Here is a 5,701-nt window from a genome sequence, read left to right on the forward strand (position 1 = left end):
TGGGTCTCTGTGCTCAGTGCGGTTGGGTTCCATGGTAGCGAGAGTGGCAGGCAGGCACCACGTGGCCATGTGCTCAATGAGGCAGGTGGCCCCGAAGGCAGAGGCGGGCTTGCAGCACAACCTGCATCCTCATCGACCTGCAGGAGGCCCTGGGGGCTCAAAACCCATGCCCCACACTGGAGGGACCCACGGGGATCAGCCCTGCCCTCTGAGGGTGATGCCAGACCCAGGCGGCAGATGCCCTCCCGGCAGCCTCTGCTCCAGAGGATGTGCCACAGCAGGGGCTGCCCAGTGTGGTTGAGACCGTCACTGAGCCTGGGCCCGGGCCGTGTGAGAGTCACAGCACCCCACCCACCTTAGCTGGGGTCGGCCCGAGGTAGCTGAGCTGTCCCGCAGGGACCCCCATGCTGCAGCCCCGGGGAAGCACGGCTTGCCCAGCCTCCAGTGGGGCGAGGACCCAGGACCTATAGTGCCCATCCGGCGGCCTGTCCCCCAGACGCCGGCATTACAGGGGTGCCTTCCCTACGGCCGTGGTAGGGTGCAGCCTAACCACCGCTGCCATGTCCCCGTGGGTACAGCAGGGCGTGGCCCTGCCTGGCCATGGCGTCACTCAGGGACCAGCCCCACAACTTGGCCTCTGAGGTCCATGGGCCCAGCCAGGCCTGTGGCAGGGACAGCGAGCCTGGGGGCTCGGCAGGGAGGGGTCTCGGGAGCGGCAGCGCCTGTGCCCCCTCATGGCTCCCAGGACAGAGCCCCTGGCACTTGCCCTGCTTTTCCCAGCACGGCCCCCAGGCTGCACGCCCCGTCCCCAGGGGCGGCTGCATTTTTCCCAGCTGAGAGCACTTGCACAAATATTGACTCGATGCCACTGATGGGCAGGGTGGGGGGCACGGAAACTTCCGCCCCCACATGGGCTGTGCTGAAAGGCCCGCCCTCTATCCGACCGGCCATCCGTCCCCGAAGCGTACCCTGGCGGGGTGGTGACTCCGGGCTCCCTGCCCCGGTCCTGCTCCCTCGGGGACACAGGAGCGGGCCCGGACCCCTGGCCTCCCTGGATGCAGCCCTCCACCCCCTGCTGGTCACGCCCACAGGGCCTGACCTTTCCACATCCCCCCAGCTCTGCGCAGCAGGGAAAAAATGCTTCTAAAGCAAAAGCCAAACAAAAGCCCTGGGTTATTTTTAAAAATCTGGCTATTTCAGGGCAGGCACTTCTGCAGGGCAACAGCCAGACCAGCCTCTCGGCCCCTGGCCCCAGGCCTGACCTTGGACCAGGGCTCTGCCCGGTGATCTCTGCCTGGCGGGATGACAGGAAGCCAGAGTCCAGGCTGGAGGCTGGGCAGGTGGGCAGGTGGGCTCCAGGCTCTGGGGCATGGAGCGGGAAGAGGTACGAAGAGGGCCACCTGGGTGCAGAGCCTTCCACCCCGATGTGGGGGTTCCGAGGGCCAGAGAAGGGAGGGGCCCACAGGCCCTAGACTGGCGGAAGGAGGCCACAGCAGATGCTGCCGAGGCCACATTACAGATCTGGTGTTCCGAAGGCAGGGACCAGGGGGCGATGTGGTAGGGACCAGAGGGAAGAGCCGGGAGGGTCTGTCCAGGCCGTGGGGTTGGCAGGGGCGCAGGGGGGCTCTGCTGGCCAGTAGTCTCCTGGACTTGAACACCACATCCCCAGGGTGGCTACAGGTGAACCTCCGGGGCAGGACGTCGGCTCTACCCTGTGCCCACCCAGCTCTGTCCTGCCCATCCACACAGCCTATCCTAGGAGACGGGGGCCCAGTCCCATCCTCCCAACAGCATGAATCACACCGTTCTGTGACTCAGCCCTGACCCAGCAGGAAGAAGGGCCTTGTGCCAACTCTGGGGGCTGGGCAGGGGCCTAGGCAACCCCTAGGAAGCCCTTCTGTCCCCAGCATCCAGGCTACAGCCCTGACCACCCCCTAGCTCCAAGCATGGGGCCAGCAGGGCTCCTGGCTTCCACCTGACCTCTCCAGACGTCAGGGTCAGCCTTGGAGCTCATGTGCTGAGTGGGCCTGGCCCAGCCTCCAAGGAGGTCCGCTCTGCAAACGCGTCCTCCCCTCAGTAGGGACCCCACCTCGAAAGCCTGGTAAACACCAGGCCAGGGCGGGCATGTCTGAACGGGCACCCTGCTAAGTAAATAAACAGGACCCTCCACACCGTGGGACAGGGAGCCAGGAGCCAGGCCACAGGGGACCTGCTCTGGGAGTTGGCAGGCTGAGAAGCTGGGATGCTGATGGGAAGCTGGGAACCCATGGCAAGCCTAGCACCCGGGAGAAACTGAGAGCAGATTCACTGGGGACAGATGGGAGCCCCGGAGCCCCATAGCTGGGGGTGCCAGGCAGGGGGCAGGCTTGGGGAGGGCAGAGGCAGGCAGGCCTGAAGGGCCCCGTGGAGAAAAGGGCATGGGGTCCCAGCTAGGTGGTGCCCATGTGGCCCCCACACCCCAATCCACTCCAGCCTGGGGCTCCTGCCCCCCTCCTCCCTGCAGCCCAGCCCAGGTCAAACCAGATGGTCAGCCTGGGGTTACAGGAAGTGGAGTGGGGGCCCCACAGGCAGAAACCCAAACAGTTTAGTCTGTGCTGACGGTGCTGTCAGAGACCGGGGCAGTGAGGTTTGCTTAACAGATGGAAACAGGGAGCCTCTTGGGGCCGCCAGGGCTTGGGGGTTCGCTATGAGGTGAGGGGCGTCCCCATGCCCACAGTGAGCCAGGGCTTGGGGGCTGCATGCAGCTGCTGAGGGCAAGGATGACAGTGGAAGAGCACAGCTGGGCAGGGCTCACTGGCCACCCTGTGCCAGAGAGAGGCCCTAAGGCATGACCGTGGGACCGGAGTAGGGGCGTCCCTGGGGCCCCAGCTGCAGCTCCCATAGGGCCACATCCGGCCCGGCCCCCGCACCTGTCCCGGAGCGAGGCTCTGTAACTGGAGCCTGGCCATAGCCACACTTCCTGTCCTGCCCAGCTACCCGCTGACCATCCCGGGGCACTGGCCACCTGGCCGAGTGCCCAGTCAGGCTGGGGAGCCAGACCAGCAGCAGTAACCTCGTCATCAAGTAGGCCAGTGGCAGCAGGAGGCCTGCCAGGGAGCGCCCAGGGCCAAAGTCGGGGCAGGGCAGGCCTGCAGGGCATCCTGACCGACAGGTGGCCAGAGTGTCAGGACCACCGGACATGCAACCGCAAGCTGCAGAGGACACCGAGCCCCGGGGCACCAGTCAGACAGCCTGCTGTGACCAAGGCGATGGCCTCCAGGAGGCAGCCCCAGGACCTTGGTCACTCCATGCTGGCCCCTCCTCGGCACCTCCACCTGCAGGGGGCTAGCTGCCCGCACCCCCTCATACCCCAGCCCACGCCCTGAAGGCCTCCCCGGTGGCCCCCGTACCTGGACTCCCACGTGACCCTACCTGGCTCTCCCTGTCTGCCCTCCTGCAGGTCAGGTGCTGGTCGGAGCCCGCACACCTGGAAAAGGGGGCCTAGCACACCTTTGCTGAAGCCTGACCTGGGGAGACGGGGGCTGCCATAGGGCCCCTGCCCCACTGCCCGCCCAGCTCCAACTCACACTGCCTGTCTGGGCTGGCTGGGTTGGCGTTTCGGGGAGGAGGCAGCGGACCTGGGACCCTGCGACTGACCCTGGTGGTGGGTGGCCCGAGTCAGGGCCCGCCTGCCCTTTGGCCTGAACCTGGGCAGTCAAGGGCTCCAGAAGCTTCCAGAGGACACAGATATGCAGAAACCCAGCCCTGGGGGCCGGCAAATGGCGTGATAGTTAAGAGCACTGGACTCCCACATGGCCAACTGTGGTTCGAGTCCCAGGCCTGGCAGCTTGCTTTCTCTCTCTGTCCCTCTCTGGTCAAATTAAAATAAATGAATAAATAAAGTTAAATAAAGAATTCTTTTTTTTTTTTTGAAAGGTTTTTGCTATAGGGCGTGTGCACTCGCCAGAAAGACAAAGAGACAGAAAGTGAGAAATGACCTGCCAGGGAGAATGGCCACGCCACAATCCCTTCTCCTCCATTCTCCCCTCAGGATCTTGGGCATGCACGCACACGCGCCCAGTGTGAGTTTAAGCCACCGGGTCCAGGACTCGAACCATGGTCAACTAAATGGGAGTCCAGTGACATAGCCATTGCACCAGCTGCTGGTCCCAATAAAATAATTCTTGAGGGGAAAAAAAAAAGAAACCCAGACCTGGAGGGCCGCAGTGGGCTGCCAGAGACCAGCCCTGGGCCTCTCTCCAGGCCCACCCTGAAGAGAGGATTGGCAAGAGCCAGGCGGCCATCTGGACAGACAGACATACGGCACAGGGCTGGCCTCCCTCGGCCCCACCCCCAGGGTGTGAACCCAGAGCCAGAAGCAGCCTGTCCCGCCCTCCACAGCCCAGCAGGGCAGGAAGCCCTCCTGGCTCCCAGTGCCAGCTGCTCCCCTTCCAGGGCATCCGCTCCAAACCCAGAACAGAGCTCACTGCAGGGGGGGAGGTGCCCAGACCCCCGCCCCGCCCCACAGCCAGCCTGGCTTCCTGCCGGGGGCTTCAGCCCCACCCCAGGACTGGCGCCCCCCAAGACCTGCCAGGCCACACGAGGACACTCCTCACCCACAGAGCTGGAAACCGGGTCCCTCTGCCCCCAACCCAGAGTGCTCCCTGCCCCACCACAGCCACCCTGGGGACCCCAGCCCATGCTAAGACCCAAGATGGAGCCTGTGGATGCCACACGGACAGTGACGGAGGACACGAGGGAGGGAGGGAGAATGGGCAGAGAGAAAGCAGTTGGGCAGGAGGTGCTGCAGGCGGGCTGTGTGGCTGGAGGCCGGTGGCCGGGTGGCAGGTGGCTGGGTGGCTGGTGACTAGGTGGCCGGTGGCTGAATGGCTGGTGCCTGGGTGGCTGGGCTCTGCCCGCACAGAAGGAAAAGGCCTGTCCTTCCTGTGCCACTTCACGGTGGGCACAAGCGAGGTGGGTGGCGGGATGCTCACAGTGACACTCTTCCTGGCCCAGGGCAGTCTAAAAGCTAGTGAGCACTCCCAGATGTGGAGCCCGAGGCTGCGCAGGGCCCAGAGGCAGGCTGTGTAGACCGTGCAGACCGTGCTCCTGGCTCAGAGCTGCCCGCCTCCCTCGGCCCACCCAAAGTCCACCTGCCTCTCAGCACTCCAGGGTAGCTGGCCAGCCAGTTCCTCGGGCCTGCACAGCCACGGCTGCTGTGCTGTGCAGGAGCTGGGGGCCTCCTGAGGTCCTCCAGGCCCAGGGATGGGGGAGCGTGAGAACCAGGCAGGTGAAGGGAAGCGGCGAGCACCATCGACCCCAGGCCGCCAGCCTCCGGGCCAGGCTGCGGGCAGGAGCGGGTCCCTGTAGGCTCAGACCCACTGCCTGCCACCCGGCCCCTGGGCTCAGGGTGGGCTCGAGAGGGTGCCCTGTGGCCCCACTGGTGTGCTGGCTGCTTCTGGGTGGGCCTTCTCCACCACCTCACTGCCCATGTGAAGGCGGCCCCCAGGCCAGGTACGGGGGCCTGGCCCCACAGCCTGAGCGAACTGGCCTAGCCCGGGAGCGAAACTGCGGCCCCAGCCCTTGGTCGCCAGGCCAGGCAGCAGAGGGTCTCTTATCTATGTGAAGCGCCCCTGGGAGGCCTAGGTGGGCCCAGAGCTGGGGGGCCCTCAGCACAGGTATTCCAGGAATGTCCACTTCAGCAGGGGCCTCTGCATTCCTG

General features: G+C 65.3%; 1 protein-coding gene across 1 annotated transcript in view; it reads right to left on the reverse strand.

Annotated features, from left to right (window-relative positions):
• The window catches only part of LAMA5 (laminin subunit alpha 5), a gene marked incomplete in the record, with an annotated part of 67,947 nt that overhangs the window by 56,163 nt on the left and 6,083 nt on the right, over positions 1–5,701 (reverse strand).

The sequence above is a fragment of the Tupaia chinensis genome, unplaced genomic scaffold (genome assembly GCF_000334495.1).
Source record: "Tupaia chinensis unplaced genomic scaffold, TupChi_1.0 Scaffold000558_1, whole genome shotgun sequence".
NCBI classification, from domain to species: domain Eukaryota; kingdom Metazoa; phylum Chordata; class Mammalia; order Scandentia; family Tupaiidae; genus Tupaia; species Tupaia belangeri.